A 24,879-nucleotide genomic window follows, 5' to 3' on the forward strand; every position below is an offset into this window, starting at 1 on the left:
AGGGGAAACACTGGAGCGAAGCAACAATAAGAGAAAGTAGTGCCAGGCCAGGGGAAAGAAGGAGGAGAAGCACAGAGGGAGTGTGTGCTAAGAGAGGGAGGTGAGGTGAAAGATGTATAGGAGATGCTGAGCGAGGGACCTGTACAGCTGCAAGTAGAGAGGTGAGGTTAGAGGGAGGCAGGAGGAGAAGGAGGAGGAGAAGGAGGGGAACTGAGAGCATTGCCAAGCTGTCCCAGGGGTGATGAATGAGGCCATAATGAAGTATCTGTGCTCCTCTGCCTCTGCTGCTGGCTGGAGAATACCGCAGCCTTGGCACGGCCAAGGGGCCCGCTCAATCATGCCAGGAGAACGAACGAACACACACACACACACACACACACACACACACACACACACACACACACACACACACACACACACACACACACACACACACACACACAGAGCTAAGTGCAAAGTACATGCACATATACACACTGAAATGTATGGCAGATGATCTCTCCACCCGTAATGTCTCCATCACAGACATTTTTACCTCCGCTCCGTTTCTGTCTCTCCACGCAGATCCAAGGAGGCAGGAGTGTGGTTTTTGTAAAACAACCCATTGTTCGGTATGACAGGAAGGTAATGCACAAGGCACTGCGGTTCTCCACAGAAACACATGCACACAGTGAGCAATTGAAGTCAAGAAGATTGGTAAATTCCTCCTCTGCAGTAAACAAGTCCTGCTGTCCTGCGGTTACCAGTGCTGTCACCAGTACACAATGATATGTCAGTCTGCTATTTAGTCATTGTCTTCTCTGCATACTGAAGATGCATTGTTTGTGCAGCATTGACAAACGGTCTGTGCCACTTGTACACGTGTCTACACGCAAAAGGTTGAGCAGACTTCTACAATGGGCATCAGTGGGGGGAAGCTGCCTCGTGACAAAGAGTGATTGAAACCACTGCACAGTTTTATTGTTTGTGTGTTAAAACTGACCAGAACAGTCAAGGCAGCACAATCCAAAAAACAGCAGAGCTTGACTTATTCTCTGAAGTGCAGGCATCACCTCATGTCCCTTTCTATTTATTGTTGTGTTGCCTGGCAGTGATGTAACAAATGAAAGCATGACCAGAAATAAAACAGATTGTTGATTTTTTTTTTTTAATGATATTCAGGGTGCTTTGACTTGCAGTGTGTTTCACCTGCAAAGATCGAGATGTAGGCTAATATCAACAAAGCTCTGGTGACCTTTTCTACCAGCATCTGCATGTGGTTACCTGTCTTCTTGATTGTGCAACGCCCCTATTTAGAGGTAGGCAGTTGAAACCACTCATTCACCCGTCAAATGGCAGAAGTCATCTGGCATTCTTTGTCATGTAAAGGAATTTTTCCCTCCCAAAAATAAAATTTTTATAGTGGATGTGTGCACTATTTGCATTCTTACTTGTTTATGGATCCAAGCACTATGAATTTTTCCCTGCAGTGTAAAATGGATTTCTGCTCCTCCTCTACTGTCAGCGTTCCAGAGGGGAAGCTTTGAATTAGGAGGAAACGGCACTGGATGTACAGTATAGCCTGAACTTTGCTGACAAACTATTTTTTTTTCTTTTTTCTTTTTTTCACTGATCTTTCCCAGAAGACCAGAAATGGGAGAGAGAGAGAAGGAGAGCTGTAAGGGAAAGTAGGACAGGGACGATGGGATGGATCTCTCATACTCTCTCTTTCCTTTGTCCGTGGCTGTCCACAGCATCTCTTCTCTGTGCCCATGCTCACATTTTAAAATAAACTTTCCAGTGCAAATGAGAATCCCGCCCCACAGTCTTGATGTTGCACATGTATAGTTATAGTCTTCTATCTGGTGCTGTGCAGGTAGGATAGACTTTTTTCTGCCAAGCTGCTTTTGGCTATTGCCTTATTCACAAGGGGTCACCACAGTGGGTAGTTTTGCATGCCTTCCTGATGCAGGCTCCCAAAGTGATTTGTGTCTCCTCCTGAGGTTGAACTGGAGATATTTCTTTTTCTTGTTATGCAAATGTGTAAATCGCTATACTTTTGCATGCTAGCTCTAGCTAAAAACAATTTACAGTACCAGGGACATCGGGGTGAACCAAAAGAGGAAAGTTGTGGTTTGTAAAACGTTGAGGGGATTTAAGATTTAAGAATTCTAGATGCATCATTGTAAGTGACTGCATTCAGATTGCACATAGGTCTGGTATCACACTGGTATTGCAGTTAACAAAAAAACATATTTGTTATAATTTCTTTAGGGCGAGCCCCTTGGTTGTGACTTTAAGTAAGGCAGTAGAGTTTACAGTAGCTCTGTTTGTCCACACACTGCAGCTCAGCTGGTTTGTACTCCACTGTGGCCAGTTTATCTACAGGGGCTTTCCTCCTGCTTATTATAACAAAAACTGTAAGTTAACCATGTGCTCACACACACACACACACACACACACACACACACACACACACACACACACACACGGATCCTAAAACTCAATGGCTCGTGTGTGTGTGTGTGTTCCCTCACGCTTTCATTCTTTCAGTTATATAGATAAACACACACAGTTAGAACTGGAGCGTGTCCTGGCTTATCATGTTCAGGGTGGTGGAGGTCACTGGAGTGCTGTGTGTGTGTGTGTGTGTGTGTGTGTGTGTGTGTGTGTGTGTGTGTGTGTGTGTGTGTGTATTTTGGCTCAGTTTCATACAGACATGTAGCCTGTAGATTGGTCTTGTTCCAAACAAGTCATCCTTCCAGTGAACCAGCCCACATACAGTACTCCGTAACATGTTTCTCAGTCACTGAGTTGCTCTTTTCTCTGCTTCATATCTTATCTTTGGGGCATTGTGCTTTACTTCTGTTAGCCTTGCCTTCTTTCTTAATATCTTTTATGAAATTTAGCCACTAATGGTTTAGACATGAATTCCTAACAATCTGTGATCCATGTCTCCACTGCTGTGTTTTGCCTAATCTTTACAGAGAGGAATGCCGCATTGAAAACAGACATTCACCCAGGCATAGCGTGGACTGCTGAGTTGTCACAATGAACTGCTAAGGTTTTTGCCACGTCTCTTATTCAGTAAGAGTTTGTATGTAGACTTGTGTTTGATTTGTGAAGGAGAAGAATGGAGTGAGAGATAAACATCAGCTGTGATCAAATACAAAGGAATGCGGAGCGGAGGAATGGGCCGAAAAGCAGGGAATTATATAGTTTAGCTCATGGAAGATGAGGAAACCAAAAGATGCATGCGTGGGTGCAACTATTGAAAGATGTGCATTTTTTTTTTTTTGTGAAAAAACTTTTTAATTGATTTACTGCCTCTGCAACAGCATGTGTGACTCGAAATTGTTTTAACGCCATTGTAGCCCAACCCTTACTTATCGAATGCTCCATTTATGGTTATGGAGAGACACGGGAAGAACAGCTGTGTGTTTTGGCCTGCTATAGGATTTAGGCAGCAGGTCAGTGTTGTTTAACAGTTTAGCCTAACAGGTTAATGCAACATTATCATAGACTTTCTTTCCTTTTTGGTTTCTATAACCTGACAGGAATTCCCCGTCTGGCTCCCATATGGCAAATTCTCAGTAATCAGTTGAAACCTGCTTGATAATCAGTGAATGCTACTGAAACGGTGGTTCTAGAGGAAAGACTGTTCCCAAAAGTGTGTGGGTGTATGTAACCAGGCCAGAGACGGGCCTTATCACCAGCCCTCCACTCCTGGCCAGACCTTAATTAGCACATAACTGCTTAGCGCAGATCTGGCTGAGCCCAGGGAAGTTACACGCACCCCCAATCACAATCAAGCAATAAACATGTGAATGCATATTCTGTACGAAAACCCAATGAGTGTGTGTGTGTGTGTGTGTGTGTGTGTCGGTTGTGGTTTATAGCTTGTGTAAATGAATCTGTGTGTGAAATCTTTATGTTAGTTTTGCAAAAACTGTCTCAGTGTTTAAACTGAACTAGCTCACACTCACATTTCCAAACCCAACATTCTGAAGTTCATAGTCCCAAAAGTGAATTCATTTCAGGGTTTTCTAAAGGTTTCTTTGTTGGTTTAACAGTGTTTTCTTTTTTTTTTAAGCTATTCTTTCCCAGTAGAATCTCCTCCCACTCTCCCTTGCAGACTATTGATGCAATCAAAAAGGGATTACTTTTAAAAGAAAATAAGGAGTATTAAGTGTTTTTAACTGCCCCATAAAACCGAACAGTAAAATTCAGTTCTCTAGGAATTTTTCACTCAATAGATTGACCAAAAGCTTCAGCTCAATATGACACCTCAGATTCTCGTAATGTGTGTGTGTTGTTGTTGTTTTTTTCAGATCCAACAGGTACAATTTGCACTAAAAATGTTCCTGAATTAATCTGAATTAGCTCTCTATTAGAGCAGGGCGATATGACCAAAAATATTTATCACGATATACATTTGAAAATTTGCGATAACGATATAACTGACGATATAATTAACACTAGACAAAATACTTTACAACTCCACAACTTTATTAGTGCAAAAAAACAAACATCAATGTATTTTCACGTAAACAAGCAGCTTTTTTAAATGCATTAAAGTTATATAAAAAATTAACAGTGCAAATGTAAATTCCTTGCTGACAGTTTAACCAAAAGGCATTTCCAGTGGAAATTGGCCGACATATCCTCAGCATAACCATGTATAATATCCACAAAACTTAAAAAGAGGTTATACACACACAATACGGTAATATTGTGTTGAAGCATAGTACGTATCACTCCGCGAGGCTCCTGCCTACGATAGCCGTAATACTCCAACAATCCATCAAGCGGTGCGGCTTCGTAGCTTAGCAAAGTCGTACTAAAACATTTGACAGATTTTCGAGCGCCGTGTACATAAAATCGTTTCGAGGTCAGTAAACACAACCAGAATTCACACATAAGGCACACGGGATTATAAGGGGCACTGTCGATTTTCAGAAAAATCAAAGGATTGATTTTAAGTGTGCCGTATTTTCCAAACAACGCGGTAATAACGACGGCCCGCCAGCATTCGCTACCAAAACTAGTGCTTTGTTGTGTATCTGACGGATGAAAGCCAAACCAGTTCCACACCACTGAAGTTGCAGCATTTTTACAAACCAGTTCTGGTTCATCCGTTTCCTTCGACGATCCACTTTCGCTCTTCTCATTCTGCATCGCCGCCATGTGCTTATGTAAACAAAGGCACTGCGCATGCGCGTTTTACCCATATTCTATCGTGATATTTCATTTTCTTATCGTTGCCCATCATTACACCGGTATTGCCGTGAACGGTATGATATAGCCCAGCCCTACTCTCTATTCATTCATAAAAATCCCGCTAATGGTCACGTAGGCTGGCTTCAGCAGTATCGCTTGTCTAAACCGCTCCTAGCACCAACCATGCCAACAAAGCATGCCATGACATCAGTCGACTCTCGTGAGAGCAAAGTCGGCTCACGTTACATTCTTTAGTTGCGTACACCATTCATCCATTTCACCGTTCATTGAAAACATGGTTAAGCTAAATGAACGCTCTCTTTTCAGCAAGTTCATGCACAGCACTGTTTATAATGGCACTTCCACAGTATACGTGAATCACCTCCCTCTGGACTGGCAGCCTGGTCTATCACTAACCTATAACTCACACAGTTAGGTTGTGAGACAATTATTACGTCTCGGATGGCAGATTTCACTCTCTGGAAAACCCAGACCACCCCTGAATGTTCCCACAGTCTCCTGCAAGTCCCTGACCGCAAATAAGACACCCCCAGCCCCCCCAGTACTTTGAAAGACTGTTATCTTAATGCACCCACTACTGTGTAATGAAAGCAGCTGATTTTTTAAATAAAGTTCAAAGTGTTACTTCTCTTTCTGTTTCCTCTTCCTGTTTCTGTATGCAGTTTCACACACTGGCAAAGTTTTATAGCTGTTCCTCTATTACTTACACACAAACACCCTCACGTGCAGGCGACAGTCATGGTCTTTAACCCCCATCCTCCTGCCAGAAGTCAAAAATGGCCCCCCCTTTGCTTCGAATCTGTGCTAGTCGCTGGAAAGCTTTTAGTTTCGTCTCCTCTAGTGACCAGCCCTCTGCCCATCTATCCAACCAACCAGGAGTTGCTGCTGGAAGTTTTAATGGTCTTTCTGCCTCTCGTAAATCAGCACATGAAGTCAGGAGATTTGGGGGCTGGGTGGGTCCTTTTGATCTTGGACAATGACCTCTAACTTGGTGGTTTCTGACATCCCCCTTCCTCTATATGTCTACACACCAGACTTCAACAACATCATACTACAGCAGAAAGAGACATTTCCTGGATGATGCGCTTTGAGCTGGCCTTTTTTCCTTTTCGTTTTTTTAAAGACTGTTGATTTGTTGGGGGATGCGAACATCATAGAGGAAAAAAAAGATGCTTCATGGCCCAAACTCTGTTTTAATGAGAACAGACCACAGCTCCCCTGCGCAGCGCTGCATGTGGCTGTCGACCCCCATCAACAACCATGTGAAGATAATTGGGAACAGATCCACGCTATTAATTAATCTAAATAGTACAGCTAGATGGAATTTGGTCCACAAAGTTCCTCCACATATTAATGAAGACATGCACAAGGACATCCTCCTATTAGTGGGGAATTTGTCATTCATCTGTCCTAAGTTATTGAGGGAACATCGCAGATGTCCACGCAACACGAGGAAAACGTGACACACTTTAAGACTCCCCCAGAACACGTGTTTTCATGTTTGGCCTCAAGTCGTTATATTGGAAGTTCACTTGTCATGTGTCTGATCAGAGCTGCTGGAGTTTGCTCCATTGATCCAGCTTCACTTCCTCCTTCTCGAAAGCATGGCGTGTCTGTGTGTAAGTGAGAGCGTGTGTGTGAGTGCACGCATGTGCTCTGGTTCTTGCATGATGGAAGACGCTGAGATGGAACCACGTTGATGTGAATCTCCACTTCCCAGTTGTATCTGATCATTTATTCGACTGCGCTCGCTATCTTTGTCTCCTCCCTTTGGAATTCTTACGAATCCACTCGCAATCACGTTGAGGCCATTACTCTCATTTGTACCTGCAGGCACAAACATGCCCTTTGGCTGGCGTAAATCTTCCCCCTCTAAAACTCTTATTTAACCCAAATCTGTCACATTCCACACTAAACAAAGGTGCAGTTACCTGGAGCTCCTTTTGATCAGGCACCACTTTAGAATAAAAATAAATAAATACAGAACTGATACCCAACCATGACAAAAACTCTTTCACTGCTACCAGTTGAGGATTAGCCCTTCGGTTTTTGCAAACATTATTCATCCTTCCTGTTAACTTCTTTGTTGACTTCACCAAGGGACACGCAATAGCTCCTCCCATCCTCTGCTTATATCCTTTGATGCCACATTTAACATCTGCCTGTATGTGACACATTAGCCACCACCTGCTTCCCAGCTTAATTGTTCACAGTATCTACAGTCCAATTCTGGTAGCTGGTAGCTATCTTGTCATTCTAAAAATACCCTCCCCTTCTTTTTAAAGCCGTAATCCTGGCCTTTAGTCTGCTGCTTTGTACAGTTTGTTTCCACAATGTCTTTTTCAGATCATCTCTGCTTAGGCGAGCCGTGGTGCGTTAGTACAGTTCAGCACAGAGATGGTATGTGCTGATTAGTGGCCAAATGAGCTGCAGCAAAGCACCATTATACTGTAAAGTGCTGACTGCTCAAACAAACGTTATACTCGCATTTGCACTTTAATCATATTCTTTCTTTGTGGTCCTGCGCTGTTTCGCAGCTGCAGTTCCCCTGACACCAGCATCCACAACTAAAGCTGTGCCCCAGCATCATAATGTAAGCTCATTCTGAGGGAATTATGCCCACATTTTCTCGTGACTGTATGACAAGCATGTGCAAGCATGCATCTGTATGTGGAAATCCAATTGAGCTGCTTTATTTATTACACAAAATTGGGAAAATGTTTGGAAATTTCTGGTGACAGTTCTAAACTGCAGTCGTCAGCTGATAAAGAATATATATTGAATAGCTTATTGTCTACTTCTATAGAAGCAAGAAACTTGTATTGGATAAGTAGGTTTACTGGTCGTATTATGTGTGCACTGGAAAAGAGACATACAGTAAGTAAAATACTAAAAAAGGGCACCGAAAGATTGAAGGTTGGCAAAGTGAAGCTATTGCTCGTTGGTGTCTTTCATTGCGAGAAATGTATGATGTCAGTTTGTGGTTGGGGTTGGGAAAAGCTCAAGGATGGGATCAGTAAAATCGTACCTAGATGAAACGCAAAAGTGTTTCTGTTATTTAGCGTTTGTTCTGCATCAGTGCCTGCCTGTTCCTTTTTACTCTCCTCTACTTCAGCCAAGCCCACATGAATGCCAGTCCTTCCAAAAAGAAGAGCGAGATAAGTGGGTACCTTTTAATCTGACATGTGAAGGAGAACCTTATATTTATTCATGGTGGAGCACAACTGCTTCAAATTTACTTTTAGTTCCAATTTCTGTGTGATCCGTGGAAGGGTAAGGAGCACACACACACAAACGTTGTGATATGTACACACCCAATCCCTGGTTGTGTCCCTGACCTCTGAGGTTTGGCTGAATAGCAGACCATGGTGGAGCTCTGAGTGCCGGCAGACCAGATGTGGCTGTCTAACCTCACAGACCTAACAAGCGGCTGCTTGGCCAGTAGCCGTACAACCGCTCAGCTGCTTAGCATTCTGCCTAGAAAGCCACTGGTCACGGTAGCAAGCCACCAGTAGGGTGCTGGCTTTAAAGAGATGAGGTTTTCCCTAATGTCAGGGAGCTGTGCACACCATCTTAAAGCTTCACGTTAACTAGGTTTATTAAAGCCATATCCTTATGTCTTTGTTGGTTTGTGTGCTGCCTGTTAGGATTTAATGTGGCTTTGGGTCAGTGGTAGAATCAGACAGTTTTGGATTCATGCTGTTGTTGCTCATTGCTAACAGCACCGAATTCGAAAGTACTCATTAATGTGAAGAAATTGTGACTTTTTCCTGTAGAGATGCATAAAGAATCACCAGTGCCGATTCACTGCAAACTAGCATAACGAATTTGATCCCTCTGCAGAGGTTTTCATTGTTTTTCTTTTTTATCTAGTGTAAAACTGTAACTGTAAGCTCATGGCATTCTAGACCACCCGTCCCCCACCCCCCAGCCCCCTGATTACTCATGCGCCACCACAAATGGAACGTTTTAAATATAAAAGAATGCATAAATGCAACGTTTTTGTTTTTTCTGGGGGGGTTTGGGCTGCTGGTTGTGTCCTCCACTTCCAGTCTAACCATCACATGATGGCAGGTTTCAGTTTTAACAGGCTAAAAGCACAGTCCAACCATCTCTGCAAAGAATTCAATTCATTGTCCTTCTCCTGTGTCGTAGGTTTCAGTCAGCTCACTGTCAAGTTGTCCAGAAATCCTCAAGTTGATGATCAGAGCTTTCAGGGTGACACAGGAACACTAAAGTTTGCCCAGCATGCCCAACGTGAGGGTGATAAATTTCACCCTTCTGCTCTAAAATACTCATTTACAGCAGTGAAGAAAGCCCAGTGGTAAAACAGCTACGCTGACATTGTAGCATTGTTTCTCTTTAGCAGACCAATTTAAATTATTTCAGCTGAAAGTCTGTACTTTTCTCCGCACCCCTCAATCACTTTTTGTCAGCTCCCTTCAGGAAAAAACAAAAAACTTTTCTTACAATGCTGAAGTCGCAAAAGACAAAACCATGAACAACGGGAATAAAATCCCATCAACAGATTACAGGCTTGAGCGTGGCTTGATTTCCAGAAATATGTAATACATTGCACATGGGCACCAAATGTGTCCCAGATGTGATGGGGTTCATGTGTTGTTCACGCTGTTCTGTCTGCACCCCGAGATCTGTGCTGTGTCATCAGAAAACTCTGCTCTCGCTCATATCGGCGTCCCACCACGGGAGACATTTTCATGAGCTATTGTTTATGACTACACATGCGTCTATTCATTTTCCAATTAAGATCCGGGGAGGCTTGTGATTATTTTCAGTAAATCCAGCTGACTCATCCAGTGTATTGATTGAATATTGTTTGAGAAAGCGACTGTCTGACTCCCCGCTGTGTCCGTTCAAACTCTCACCTTGATTTTTTTATTCGTAATCAATAAAGTTCACAATAGATAAACGGCACGCTGATCTCTCAGTAAGATCAGGGGATCAGATGGACAAGCAGCTAAATGCAAAACAGCTCATGAGCTTTTCTCAATGTTTCTGTGTCAAGAGGTTGATCCTCGAGGCTGGAAACCTACCTTCTGCCATCTCGAGCCCACACAAAGCCAAGTAAATTTAGATTTACGTCTGTATCTCCAAGACTAGAAAGGCGTTATTAGTACCTGCAAACAGAGCTAAAATTGAATGAGTAGCTTTAGTAATGTGACTTTTTCTCATTAAATCAGGATAACTCAAATAACAGCACTTTGATTTCATAAAAAAAGAATTAAAAAAAGAGAAACTCTTACATTTTTAAAAAAAGCATCTGAATATGAAGAAGCGGCAGCTGCTAAACACTAAATCAGCTTAGAAAGACTGACAGTAAATGAGTATAAACACCGCAGACAGCTTATAGTAAGCTGTTTCAGTTACAGATGCTAATATTCAGTAAAGCAGACACGATATACACGACATTCATACCACACCAAATGTATTGGAGCTTCTTGATATGTTTCTTTTTCCACTCTGTGAAGATGATATTTTATCCAGTGGGTATTAAGAGTAGATGCTGAGCAAATAAAGGGTGGCAATGTGAAGATTTTGTCAGTGAAACCACATCTTGCAAAAGGTGAATGTTTGTTACTTTTTTTGTAATGATCTCCACCCAGACCTTTTCTGGTTTACCTCCCCTTGATTCTCCTCCCAAAGGTTTATAGCTTCACATCTCTCTACACATAACATTAATTTTAAATTAGTTTTGTGAAATTAAGTATTTCAAAAATCCAAATGTAAAAAATAAAAAAAACCGTTATGATCCTTTTGCGTTTGTGTGGCTGACTTGCTTGTCTGGCAAGTCTTATGCATTTTGTGCCTTACCTGCTTTTGATTGTTTAATATGGACACAGGTATTTGCTGAAGCAAGCAGAAACACCTGATATTTGGACGTGTTGTTTTTTGTTTTAAAACCATGTAAAAAAAAATGTAGCCAGCTTACGGTAAATGCAGACTGAAGCCGGCAGAATTTTGGTAGAGCAAAATATGCCTGCATGTTGTGGTGCTCAGATTTAATTGGGGTCTGCGAGGTAATCTTCTATAAACACAGCAAACAGAATACATTAGTCTTGCCACAAAATGATGGTAATTTAAATGTAGGTGGGAACAGATAGACATGTGCAACTAAATGGGACTGCAGGAGGTTCTGCCCAATTATTGGTGTTGCTGCAATAGCTTGTATCATGACCAGTGGTCATGATACATAAACAGTTCTCCCTGACACTCTGTTCTAATGCTTGCATACAGTCAGGGTTATAGGTTAATTCCAGAGTATTCGTAAATGTATTGGCATGAGGTTTGGCTGCAGATGGATGGGCTTGGTGTTACCATGTGCTCCTCCTCCCCGCTGTGTGCCTTCTCCTCCTCATTGTGTTTCCCTCTCAAGCTTTGTCTCACAAGCCTCCTGCCTTTCCCTTTTATGTTTCCCCCTCTCGCTCGGTCTATCACCCATTGATGTTGGTTTTATGATCTCTTTTTATGATCCCTCTCTCTCCCTCTGTGTCTCTCTCACTCTGAGAGCTGCTTGGTGTGTTGCTGGGATGGAAGAGCAGACTGAATGTGATTCATTCTGACGCCAGAATCAGTCTTGTGGCTGGCACAGTCTTGGCATGCAGATACACACACATCGTGACACATGCGCTTGCACACATACACACACATATATATATACACAGCAGCCTTTCTTGTCCGGAGTTTATTCTACTGGCTGGTATGCTGCCCCAGATACCAGACGGAAGTCAGAACAGGCACCGAACACACTTGAGCTGCAGCGCTGTGATGTGATTAGACATGGCGGATATCGACTGTGCCTTTTTACAGATTAGTATGTCACTCTCTGTTACACTACCAGTGACTGAGGGCTTTGCTTGATTTTTGTGGAAAGCGGTAGCTTGTAAAGACTGATACAATTGTTTGCATGGTTGTGAGTATGGGAGTGTAAAGAAATGTCACACATGTGTTTTTTGGCACACACACACACACACACACACACACACACACACACACACACACACACACACACACACACACACACACACACACACACACACACACAGTGTGTGACTGTGTCTTTGTGTGTTTCTCTCCAGTCAAAGGTATTTATGTGCAACCATTGCCAGCAACACATGTTGAGCCCATCAACAGACTCAAACCCCCCCCCCCCCCCCCCCCCCCCCCCCAAAACCAAAGGATAATATGCAGTAATAACCTGTTCATTGTGTCATGAAGAAGATTTGATATTTTTAACTTTGAGGAAGTGATTTAAGAGCCACTCTACTGGTCATTCCTAAGCCTGTATGAAAACTAGCAGATGTAATGCTGATGAGCACTGATTTGTCATTCCTTTAACTCAAACCAGCCTTCGGCTGTTTTTCTTCCTGTCCTCTCGTGCCGTCTTTCTGTTTAGAGGTTCTTCACACACGCACACACACACACACAGAGGGAGCTTTATTGTCATTTCGGTATGTTCATGGTTGCCGCTTAGAGCCAAACACACAAATAATACTGAAAGCAACAGAATGCCTCATTAAGGACAACAAATTACACATGGCCAGCTCTCTTTTCTTTGTTTGTGTTCTTATTTCACACATATATAAGTGTCTATCTTTAGTGAGTCCTTGTCTTCATGTCTGAATACTTGAAGGCTTATATAGTCCTCTTCCTCCTCTCATTCAGTCAGCAGTTTTTAAACACTGACTTCATTGATTCTCAGCTCTTCTTATCCTTTGCTCCTGCCTGGGACAGTTCTAACTAATCACACACTAACATTACTGTTTCCTTGTGCGTGTGCGTGTGTGTCTGAAATCACCTTAGTCTGAATGGAAATCGCTATACATGCATACAATTGCTCATGTGTGAATGTCTGTGTTTGTGTGCGAGTATGTGAACATGCCCGAACCAAGCTGTGATGTCAGATGCAGGTCAGCAGAAGGACATTATTATTAATATTATTGTGTCTGGAGCTCCACAGTGGGGGTAAGAAGTCTGTTTTCGGCTTCCCTGTGGCTGATCACTGCGGCCCCAGTCGGGCTACACAGAGGCCCGTCTGTGGCCTGCAGGACCAGGAGCCCGCGGGGCGAATAAAAATGCTGTGAAACGCGTGTTAAGAAAGGTGTGAATGAAATCCGAGGGCGAGACGCTGCGTTTTGTGTGAAACCGCTCCCTCCTCTTTGCCACTGCCGTGCACATGCTCCCTCTCTCACACACTTAAACACACACACAGACATACGCTTGCACTTTTCCTTTCACACACACCTGGCATGGAGGTTCACAGTTTAAATAAACAGCGGCTCAAGCAGCGGGGCCAGGTCTGGCATAAACGGCAGCAGACCGGGATGATTTTTCTCTTGGGGTAATGCTCTCTTTCACATATTCTTAATGATGCTTTAAAAGGGTAACGAAGGGGAGCAGCTGTAAGAGGGGAGTGAACTAGGTGAAGAGAAAGCTACAAGTGGGCAGAGACTCCAACATGACTACCTTTTTATGAGTAAAAATAATTACTCAGACCCGGCATTCAGAAGACGCCTGCAGTACATCTTAAAATGTAGTAGAAGGTCTGCATTTACTCAGAGACGCGCTCAATTGGAAGGTTTGACCTCCGCTTGATAAAAGTTCTTTAATGGGATTTGTCTGTCTGTGTGCGTGTGTGCTGTTTGCTGTGACTCATCCCTCCTGAGCCTTCTCCTGCAGCTTTGTCTGTCCTTGCGTGTATGTGTTTGTTGCCTACAATCTCAGCTCTCAGCAGCAATCGGTCAATAACACTTCAAACTCACCGTTTTCATCGACCCCCGTGATGAAACACACAGCAAGTCTGTCACGTCCTGGAAATGGCAATTTCTCCTCCAATCCATAACGTCCACAGGCCTTTGGGACCATGTGGGGATAGGGCTGCGGCGGCTGTATTGACTGAGTGGCGTGTTGTGTATGTGATTGAAATCTACTATTCATTCATTCCCGTAAGGTAAACATGGTAACGGGATGAACTGAGGGAGATTAAATGGCTCAAATATGACTTTGGTCACTCACTACAGGCTTTCAGTGTCTGATCTTCTTTTAGATTCAGATGTTTATTATTTAATATACCAAACAAGCTCATATAGACATAATCTAATCTCCTAGTCTTGTCATTTTGTCATTTTCTCCAATAGATTTTGAATAAGTTTCTAAAAAAACCTTCTTTCAATAAGTTGCTTATAGTTGACAAGGTCCTATATCACTGTTCTCAGTCTGACGGCGAAGCTGGAAATAACAGACAAATTAGAAATGGATTTGAAAACTTTTCCGTGACTTTTGAACAACATGCTCTGCCTCTAGTTCCATATTTTCCCCGATACCTTTTAAAGCCCCATAAATATAGTTTTCCCATCCGTTTTACTGATTCATCTAACAGCCTCTAAATGTATTGTTTGGGTATGTCTGCGTTTCATAGGTCCGTGTGTGTGTGTGTGTGTATGTATGTGAAACAAAGTCGTCCTTCAAGCTTCAGTTGCCAATTAAATGCTTTGCGTGGAAAGACTAAAGAGCCTTGAACAATGCCGAACAGTGCTACTCCTCCCACCACAATTATGTTGCATCTTAAAGTCGGAGACAGTATAAGTGCAGCAAACCCAACCTCAAGGTGTATTCCCACATGACTATCATGACCCATGCTGAAGCATTTTTGTTGCCGTTAATTATTTTTACCACAAACTGTGCACAGAAACAGAGTCTGGTTTCCTGATGGGAACACGCAGACACAGTTCGTAATAGAGTTAAAAGAATACTCTTCTTTCCAGTCACATGAGTTGTGTGGAAAACAAGTTACAAACTAAACTCGTGGCACAGTTTTGCATAAGCTCAGCGTCCGGTTTTGTGTACATTTTCCAAGTGTACTTCAGAATGGATTTAATGCCCTCGGGCTGAGCTCCGTTTGATAGACTTATCCTGTCTGTCACTACTCTACCCACAAGTCCTCCGAAGTTAAATATTTGAGCTTTTCATAACTGAGTGTTGGATTTATTTAACTAAAAGTCTGAGCTTAAACCATGACAGAAGGGTTCTGGAGAAAGTGCACAGAATATGTCTGAATCACAAAGGCATTTTACAGTCTCCTCATTCTCCACCTCCTTGTTCATGATTGTGACCTCATACTTAACACATTTCTATTAATTTTAGTTAGGTTTATTTATTTATTTATTTTAATCACATGTCTCTAGAGATTGGCAGCTTTGTTGTGTGGAGTGTGTGGGCTGATCAGTACTGACACCTATGCTTCTCGTGAACATGATGACAAGGTGGCGAGCTGGAACATCAGTGGAGACTGAGAGTGCTGAGTCAGAGAAACTGCTGCGGGGTTGTGGATGTGGGCCTACTGGAGGTGGGTGGTTCATTCATGGAGTCGCAGGTTCATCATCTGTGGAGTTGTGGCTTTATGTGCTGCTGAGAGAGAAATGAGACCTTTATGCATTATTTTGCAACATTGTGGTATTCGACGCAGACGGGAAGACTGAGCAGACACGCCCTCTCACAAATCCTTCTATATTTCCCCTCATATCAAAATGTATTTATATTGCCTCTCCTTACCCATTTGTCATATCCCACTGGATACACTACAGTATTTTTTTTTTTTTACTACTCTTTCCCCGACTGCTTTTTTTTCATACCACAGCGTGACCTAATTATGTTTTGAATCAAACTCCACATGTGGATTATGAGTGAGAAATGCTCAATGACAAACTGTCGTCGCTGGGCACAGCTAGCTGGAAACTGAGCCACATCGTCCTGGAGAGGGTTGGCTAGAGTGGAGATTGATGGCCTGATGGATAGATCAGGTGGATAGAGGTGGAGGGTTTGGTGGTTGTTTTCTTTTTTTCTTCTGTGCTGAAGTGCCTTTGAGTAAGTGGGGCAGGAGTAGCAAAAATAGTTTCCAGTCCCCTTGAAAAGTAACTCTCTAAGGTCATCTCCTTGCCCTGGGCCTTTATGCGTGAAGCTGAGTGTCCATATTCAGTCTTTTCCCTCCCTCCTGTCTTTTTTCTTTCTTTCAGTCTCTCTCCGTTTTCCTTCTGCGGCTTAATGGCTTACACAGGCCTCTGTATCAGCAAGGCTTCTGCAGCAGGAGTAGAGTTTGTGTGCTAACGAACCCTCGAGCTAATTAGAATTTCAGCCAAGCTGGCTGCTCTCCTCATTTCCTAGCCATTTCCCTCCCTTCGGACAAATACAATTTCACCCCTCAACTCGTGCAGAATTAATCCAGTTAATGTTCAACATGGGATGAATAATGGCCACTTATCTGCTGGGAACAAGGGTACAGAGGAGCTGCTGGGCCCAGTGCTGTGTGTCACTAAATCTGCTTTCTAGGCAGAGTAGTTGGGCCAAAGTACTGATAGCCCCTGGAAAAAGGGAGGTCGATGTGCTCTAACTGAATATCAGCCCACTGAACCTTTTATACTCACTGGCCTCTTTCCTCTTCTTTTCTAACAGAGTCCAAGTGTTCCCATGAATCATTACACCCCTAATGTAGCGTGGGGGATGTAAGCAAACAAAAATAAAGATTGAAAGCAGTCCTCAGCTTACCAGGATTATCTGGATTGCTTGACAACAATTTCCACATCGTCTCCAAAGTGCCATGCACTCTCCAGGGATGCTTCATTTGTTAATATGTAACCAAGTGCAAGAATTAAAAATTAACCCCTGTCTGCTCCTGGTTTTCTTTTAGACTGGGTTACACTTGAAAGTCACCAGTTCAAGGAGAGTGTCACCGCATCTAAAGTGTGTATAGCTGATCCGAACAGTTACACAGGGAGGCGGAGTTAAAATCCTGCTGTTGCAAAGTGTGATATTTGACAGTCTGCAGTAAAAAGGAGACTTTACAATTGCGTAATATGAATCCTGATATAAATGTCCACTGAAGCGTCCACTCCTGTGGAGGAGGGGAGCTTTTCTGTTTGATAAAGAAGTCTATGGCGACACTTCGCTTTGGCTTCCTGGATCTGTGGCCTCAGTAAATGCTTTTCTAGTCCGTTCATTGTCTCAGTCACTCATTTCAGGTCCTGTTGAACAGGACATAATGTTTAGGGTGGGCCTACCTTATGATTGGTAAGTCCAGACCATGTGACCACATTGTGTCTCTCAGTTTTTCAGTTAGATCTACCCCTCGTTCATCAGAGGGTTCGCAGCAGAGCGTGGCTAACCAGTGGGTGACAGCTCAGTGTCTTTGTCCATCTTTTATATACAGTGTATAGATAACAGCAGTGTTCCTTAAATTAACCAGTTTGTCGTGTGACTGCCAGCCTTTTCATCATCTCATTGAAACTGTTCTTTCAAACTGCCTGACTGGAGATCTAGCAGCACCAAACTTTTGGTGTTATAAAGCTGCTTCTAATATTGAGCTAACTGTAGCAGACAGATAAGAGTTTTATTGACCCCCCCTCTTGGGAAATTTACTTGTCAACGCAATAGAATAAATATAGCGACAGAACAAGTAAGAAAGATAATTTAAAATATTTTTTTTAAACTGTAGCAATAGAGATTATTATAAACAGATTATTTTCAGAAAGAAATGTAATATATATACTTTATAAACTTTAAAATAACTTTAGCTTTATTCAGGTTATGACCTGGTCTTAATGAGAGGGGAAACACATTTAGTAATTCAGACTGGGTTAATGCTGCGTGCTTGTGTTTATGCATTTGTTATAAAGATACAGACCGTAAAGAAGTAAAGTAAAAAAAATTACAGAGTACATGTGATTGACAGTATAATAGTGCAGTTCACTTTTGTGTTACATGTGCACTTGACATATTTTGTAGTCTAGACAGTATGGAACTGCACAATGGCGTCCACGCAGGGAACCAAGGGCACCCCTGCGAATTAAGGCCGTTAACGAAATTACTTCACGTGGACCCTTGTGACCACTCACAGACCGTGAATGGGCTTTTACATTAGTTGGTGACTTACTTAAGAAACCTTCTGCAGTGGTGGGAAGTGAGGCTATATGGGAAGTTGGTTCTCTACCTCCCTCCCAGCATGTCAGAGCTATCAGCTGTTGGGTTGAGTCCCAGCTGCCTCGTGTGTTGACTCTACGGTGATAGCCATCAGCATTTGCCACATGAAAGGAGAGGAGACTAGTGTTCCTAAAAAAGCAGATGAGAAGTAAAGATGCAGAGGCCATGTTGGGATCTTGGCTATGTTTCAAATCTAGATAAAGACACTGATTTATCAGGAATGCCTTTTGACCATATCAGACATTATATAAATCAGTTCCTTCCTTCTGGTAAGACCTGACTAATGTTCTTGTAGGATAAGATCCTTTGAGCCAGTAAAACTTTCTTACAAATTTCAGATATGCACCCAGCCCAGGGGTTAATGTATTTACAGTTTTGCTCATCCTGTGCTTTGATAAAGACAAAAAAACACAATATGCATACTTAGGAAGGAAGGGAGTAAACCCGTTTGGCTCACTGTCTAAAATTACCAAGCAAAGGCTCTCTGTGCATGCCAACAGCCTATGCAGGCAATGCTATCTGTGGTATGTCCCTTAAGCTGGCCCCTACACTTTTATTCAGTCCTCTTGTGGCATTTGAAACAGCTCACTGCAGGTCTGGGAGCAGTTTATTAGGAAAAAGGGAATGACTGATCGAGGAAAGCGGCTGGGCCCGAGCCAGCTGACCCGTAACCTGATTGTTACGAGTACAGGACACAGTCGTTTAGGGCTTATAAAATCTTATGGAGTGCTTGTGAGTACAGCCTGAGCTGTTACTAGTATTCTTAGATTTCTAAAGGAGTTATAGACGCAATGCTGCAAGATTCATCCTCCACATCTGAAAGGATCAGCAACAATGTCTGCGCAGGCTTTTATAAACCTTTTTTTTTTCACCTCATCTCTCATTTACCATGTTTGTGTGTGTAAGAGAGAGGGTGAGTGCCATCGTGGCAGATGTTCTTGTGCAGATGCCTACTGTAACAGAAAGTACAACACAGGATGTTTTGAGAACTTTTGCAAATGTTTGTCATAGCCTGTATATAAAAGATGAATGTAGGCATCATGACATCACCCACTCGTTTTGAACTCTGACAAGACTGGTTGAGTGCTAACTGTAGATAACTTGGTTAGCAAGCTGCATTTTTTTGTGTGGGTTCAAAACACAACACGATACCTGCTTGGATTATTCGTGCCTAATTAGAGAACTATTGGCTACAGCAGGAGACATATTAGCGGAGAACTTTAGCATGTGTGTGCGTACTGACTGAGGTCACTGTCTCAGGCCACAGCACTATGAACACACAGACACACACCGTCAAACAATTGTCCACTGTATTTTGGTGAGCTAGATCTTTTTTTTTTTTTAAGTAAAGGGAACAAAATGTTCACGTGTGACATGAAACTCTTAAAGATCTCTAAATTCATTTTTCATACAGTGGATTTTCATTGCTCTCTAAGTCTTTTGTCCTTTTGTTTCAGCTAACGTCTGTTTCTCATGTTAAAGAGAGCTTATCTGCCTCTCTCTCTCTGGATGAGCGCTCATGTCCTTGCATGACCAAGTCAGCGTCCTGCTGCTGTTCTCTTTCCTGCCTCCCTTTCTGTCTCTCTTTTGCCCCCAGCAACTGAGTCAGGCAAGTGGTTTGATTCACATGCAAATCCTGCCAGACCACCAGTCATTCATGCTGCTAATTACACTAGTGTAGGGATGCTGACTTACTGACATCACACTGGCATATTAGCATGCAGGACAGAGGAGAAAAGTGCGTGTGTGCGCGCGCGCGCGCCACATGAAAGGAGACCAGAGAGGGCCCACAATAACACAGGAAGTGAACAAATCTGCCTTCAAATAGAAAGTTGACATTGTGCTGTAATTTGAAACAAAATGTGAAAATAAAATGCTAAAAGTGATGACGTTTACATGAAGAACAAATATATTTGCTACTCAATATCTGAACAAAATAGTAAATTTGTATACTCATTACTCATTCATCACGGACGGTATGAATTGACAAAGAAGAGGGAAAAAACTAAAGTAGATGCCCCCCATGCTATCGGTGGGTTTCATAATTACATGCAAACTTTTATTTTTAGTTATGTTATTATAAATAAGAACTTAAGGTCCATTGGCCTTCTTTTCACAGAATCATTTGCACTGCAACGGACTTTAATTTGATGTCAAAAAGAGAAGAAACAGCGTTTCAGTAAATAAAACTGAATATGCGTAAATAAATGCTATAAACACAAACGAGGAAGAAAATAATAGATCGACCAGTGAATCAAACTTTTGACGCCATGCTTCTATTTTGAAAGGGTAAACCGGAATCGAGCTATTAATCTAAGCGCACTTGACAAACGGGGGGAGGATTAAAGCGCTGCTGCTGTGTGGCTCTGTCAGCAGAAAGCAGAGCTCTTGGAGCGCTCTGGGCTTTTACGCACCGAAAGTCCGCGCCGATCTTCTCTGAGACTCGGCAGCAGTGTTTAACGTTACTGCCAAAGGAGAGCTCTGTTATTCTCGTTGAGCGACAAAATCTGTTTTTTTCCTCCCTCTGGTGGAATTTGCGCACTTACTGGACATACTGAAAAGAGGAATCCGCTTTTACGCACTTCATACTGGCTCTTCGTTGGGGCTTTTCCTCGTTTGCAGAGCCCCCCCCCCCCCTCCCCCTCCCCCCAGAGTGTATTTGCGAAGAGGAGAGGGTTGACAAAAGGCTTTTAAACGGCCGGGATAAATGTAGCAGAGGGGTGCGGATCACGCAGCGGGCGAGAGTGGCGTGTTTTCGTGGCGAAGCTGTTGGAGTTGGAGTTGTGTGACAAATTCTGCAATGAGGAACGCGTATTTTAAAACCCGCAACACCAAAGCCTCCGAGGTCACGGTAATGGCTTCTCTCGGTTGCAGTTTGTAAGAAGGTAAGGGGCACATTATTGATAGTGTTTGTGTTATTGTTTGGTAGCTCTTGTGTAAAAGCGCAAACGGAGACGGGGACTTTAAAGGCTCGATTGATTGGGGAATGCGCCACCAGTCTGGTCGTGAACTTTTAGTCCTGTCTGGCTTAATCCTGATTTGAATTTATGCGTAAAATAATCGCAGGACTGTTAAAGCACACTGCCTTTTTTTTTTTTTTTAATGTATAAACAAGTTGAACCCTCTACAAGATTTTTATAGGGTGTTGCACTCTTCTGTTTCACAAGTGGGTGTTTTTTCGATTGTAAATAACACTTGAATGCAGATTGCTGAACTTTCTCTCTGTGGACGTGTTCTCCCTGGTTTATATCCCCCACCCCACCTCCTGTAGCGCACTGGTCCGACCAGTAATGTGTGCTGTGGACCGTGTAGCTGTGTGACATATGGATTGTATTTTGAACTGACACAACAGACAATAGTCTGCCCGAGTAAAGGTCTGCAAATTAGTATTTTCTTCTCGACAGTTTGCATTAAAGAAGGATCTGTATTTTTCTTTGTCTGATTATTTATGTCGTTTTTTCTCCTGAAGTTTGCTGCTGACTGTACGTCTTTGTGGCTTTGCATTACACAACTCAATGCAGATTAATTGATCTGTTAAAATAGTTTACTTATTACTTACTTTTAGCAGTGAAAAGCGCCGCTGGATTAGCACATGAATGGGCGACAATGAATAATGTGGAATAATGTGTGGCAGCTGGCTGCAGGATCGCTGTGCACCTCTGGTCCGAGAGCAGACTGACAGGAACCTAAACGCCTGTCCAACATCATTTCTGACATACACAACTGTCTTTTGGGGGTGTGGTGATTCGGATGCTCATTGGTTCCTGCCTTTTCCTCACTGGTGCTTTGAAAGAAAAGTCAGCGTGATATAACAGCAATATTGTACTTTCTCTGAGAGTGTATCAAGGCCATTTAATGTGTGTTGGGAACTGAAAGAGAATGACTAACGACCTGTCACCAGAGTGCTTCCAAAACAACATCTGTATTGATGCAAGTTTGACCCTTCCATGACCTCCCATCCCATCGAAAGTATTGTCAATTTATTGAGAATTCACATTGAGTAATGTGAGCCTATCTCATGTATAGTAAAAAAGTGTCCCAGTGTGATGTTATGCAAACACAGTCTCCTTTTATCCTTCCGTTTCATATTGGACCAACTCAGGTCCAATATGATGGCCTACATTTCCCATAATACAACTGTTAAAATATCCAAGATCCCTTGAGTTATGTTTTCAAACTTTGGCCATTACAGACTTTGACAGCTGGTTTTGCAGGTGCTCTTGCTGCTTGTGACAATTCAAAGTGCCCTTGCTGTGTTAACTTGTCAATCATCTACTAAAAAATCAGCTCACACTGTCAAAATTCAGTGCCAACATAATAGTTTTTTTGGGGTTTTTTTTTGTTGAACATGCTGTAAAATAATGTTGCCCATTAGTGTAGACCAGGGCCTAGTTCAAAAGAGCAGGCTAATCTATAAGTGGCCATGACAGGTGGGTGCGGGCCTAATCTTGGCCATCAGCAGCACGTTGCAGCAGGTTCTTGCTAATTGGCCACACATGGAAAATGCCTTTATCAAGCCTGGGTTATGCCAGAGACACCTCAGTCGTGTTTGCCTGTGATTAACTCTTAATAGCTCTGAAGTCGAAAATGTAGACCATAGGTACGACTTTGTTTGCTTGTGTAGCTTGTATAGCTATAATTTGTGAAAGCAGGGCTGTTTCTCAAAGCGCCTTTAAAATTTATCTTCAAATATTACTGCCGGAAAGCTTGCATTTGCTTAACAAGAGGCCGTTAAAGACAAAAGACTCTCTTCTTCCGCTTCTTGTTCCAAAGAAAACAAAAGCAGAAGAAGAGGGGGGGGGACAAAAAAAACACTTGGAGTGTCCTTGCGCCCAGCTGTCCTGTCCTCTCCGCTCTCCCTTCTTATCATGCAACCTCTGCTTTTTGTGTAGAGCTTGCATTTAAAGATGAGATTTTAATCTGACCTTCTGATACCATGGAAAAGCTGCAGTGGTTTCGGGAGAAAATGACGACTTCTGCTCAAAAGACGCACTTCTGTGAATTGCTCTTTATCAGATGGGGTTTTTTTTAGTACCCAACTTACCTTCCTAAAACTTAATCACCTTTAAATCAGCACTAGAGCCTAACCCCACATTTCAGGCTTCTAAAATCAATAAAATAAATAAATTCATTGAGCCCACTTTTGTTTTGTCTTCAGATATTCAACTTAATCTTACAGCCTGTTTCATTAAACTGTGAGACTGTGCTTGCTAAAGAGCTTGCTGCACTGATTGACAACAGTTAAAACAACTGTACGCAATTGTAGAGCAGCCCAGTAGACCCTAGTTACGTATTAAAATTACCCGTTACCTGGGATACGGTGCTCATCTTGCAGCGGTGAATAATGATTATAATTAACTTGAAATAAGAACCATTGTCCACTGACATCATTGCGAACCACAAACATACCCCAACCACCCCATGGGCTTGATAAAACCCTCACTCCGATTGACCAATGATATATCAGCTCTCCCAGGGGACAAAAAAAAGAAGCCCAGTCACATTTGAAAAAAATAACAAGCCTCTTTACTTCCTTCCCTATATCTCAGTCATTTATGAGGCGTCAGTGATGCGCTTGACTTGTTTTACCAGAGTTTCTAAATCTGATTTAATTGAACTCATGTAGCTTACACGGGGAAGCTCGGGGATTACGTTTCAGTTGAGGGGAAATCCCAGCCATGTCCATGAAGAATGTAAATCATGGGGAAAGCAGGGGAAACGGACCCTCAAGGTCTACAGACTCTCTGCTTTTTCTGATTTGAGAAAATCAGGACGTGTTTGGAGGAAGGTCTCTCTGAAGTCTCTCTGACCCACATCTGTACAGATGTGGGTCACCTCCTTCTGAGTGGACACATGAAAGGTGTGGTGTGAAGAGGCTTTCTTTCAGGTTTCATCCTTCTTAGCCCAGGGACAAAATACCTGCCTTTAAGTGTTCATATGTGCTTTATCTCGTGTGGTGGATCCACCTTGTGCTTTGACCATTTTCATTGTGATTGTGTATGTTCTCATAGATTCATGAGATTCTGTTCCCATCCAGCAAATCATCTTTAAATCAGTAATAACTGTGAAAGTGCTGGGCTGTACTGAGGCAAGCTGCTTTGCCTCCGGCTATGGCATCATCCTCTTGGGACTGGGATTTGCTAAGCACCCTTCTCCCAGTCTGCCTGCTTGACAGCTCATTGATGACTTCATCTACATCTGTTCTGTTTATCATGGTCATCAATATTCATGACAGGGATATTTGCCCACTTCAGGCATTTTCTTAATATTTATGTAGTGAGTGTGTGAAGTCTGTGGCTGCCCTTGCACAATGACAACAGAAGTTTAGAGGTCCTTCTTTAGCTGGAGCTCAAAGCATGAGCTTTTTAGGCTTCTGCCTGTCGCTAAATAATCTCTCATCCATCTTCAGCTATGTATATATACATATATTACAGGCATGTGGCTAGTTGTGGCATGCCAGTAAGACCTTTTGCTCGAACTAAATAAAGTGAGCTCCATGTGTTTCATTGTCTATCTCATCACTCAAATCAATCACTGCTAAGTCAAATTGGATTTTGAGCTTTGTTAACTAAGGCTAAACCCTTGGACAAGAAGTGCTTTTTTTCAGGGAGAGACACGATGAAGCATTATAGCCGTTTGGCTCAGAGCACTTTACGTTAACAGGTAGTT

The 24,879-nt window shown here is 42.6% G+C and overlaps 1 protein-coding gene across 2 annotated transcripts in view; it reads left to right on the top strand.

Moving 5' to 3' along the window:
• Positions 1-24,879, top strand: part of prickle2b (prickle homolog 2b) — a 104,589-nt gene that overhangs the window by 64,756 nt on the left and 14,954 nt on the right. The window contains exon 1 of one of the 2 annotated variants that reach the window (XM_080891274.1): positions 20,484-21,095. The exons of the other annotated variant lie outside the window; for it this stretch is intronic. The gene's annotated coding sequence lies outside the window, so the exon portion shown is untranslated. Of the gene's footprint in view, positions 1-20,483; positions 21,096-24,879 lie in introns of those variants that run through there. 2 annotated transcript variants of the gene reach the window in all.

The sequence above is a fragment of the Rhamphochromis sp. 'chilingali' genome, assembly GCF_963969265.1.
Source record: "Rhamphochromis sp. 'chilingali' genome assembly, chromosome: 9".
Taxonomy (NCBI): domain Eukaryota; kingdom Metazoa; phylum Chordata; class Actinopteri; order Cichliformes; family Cichlidae; genus Rhamphochromis; species Rhamphochromis sp. 'chilingali'.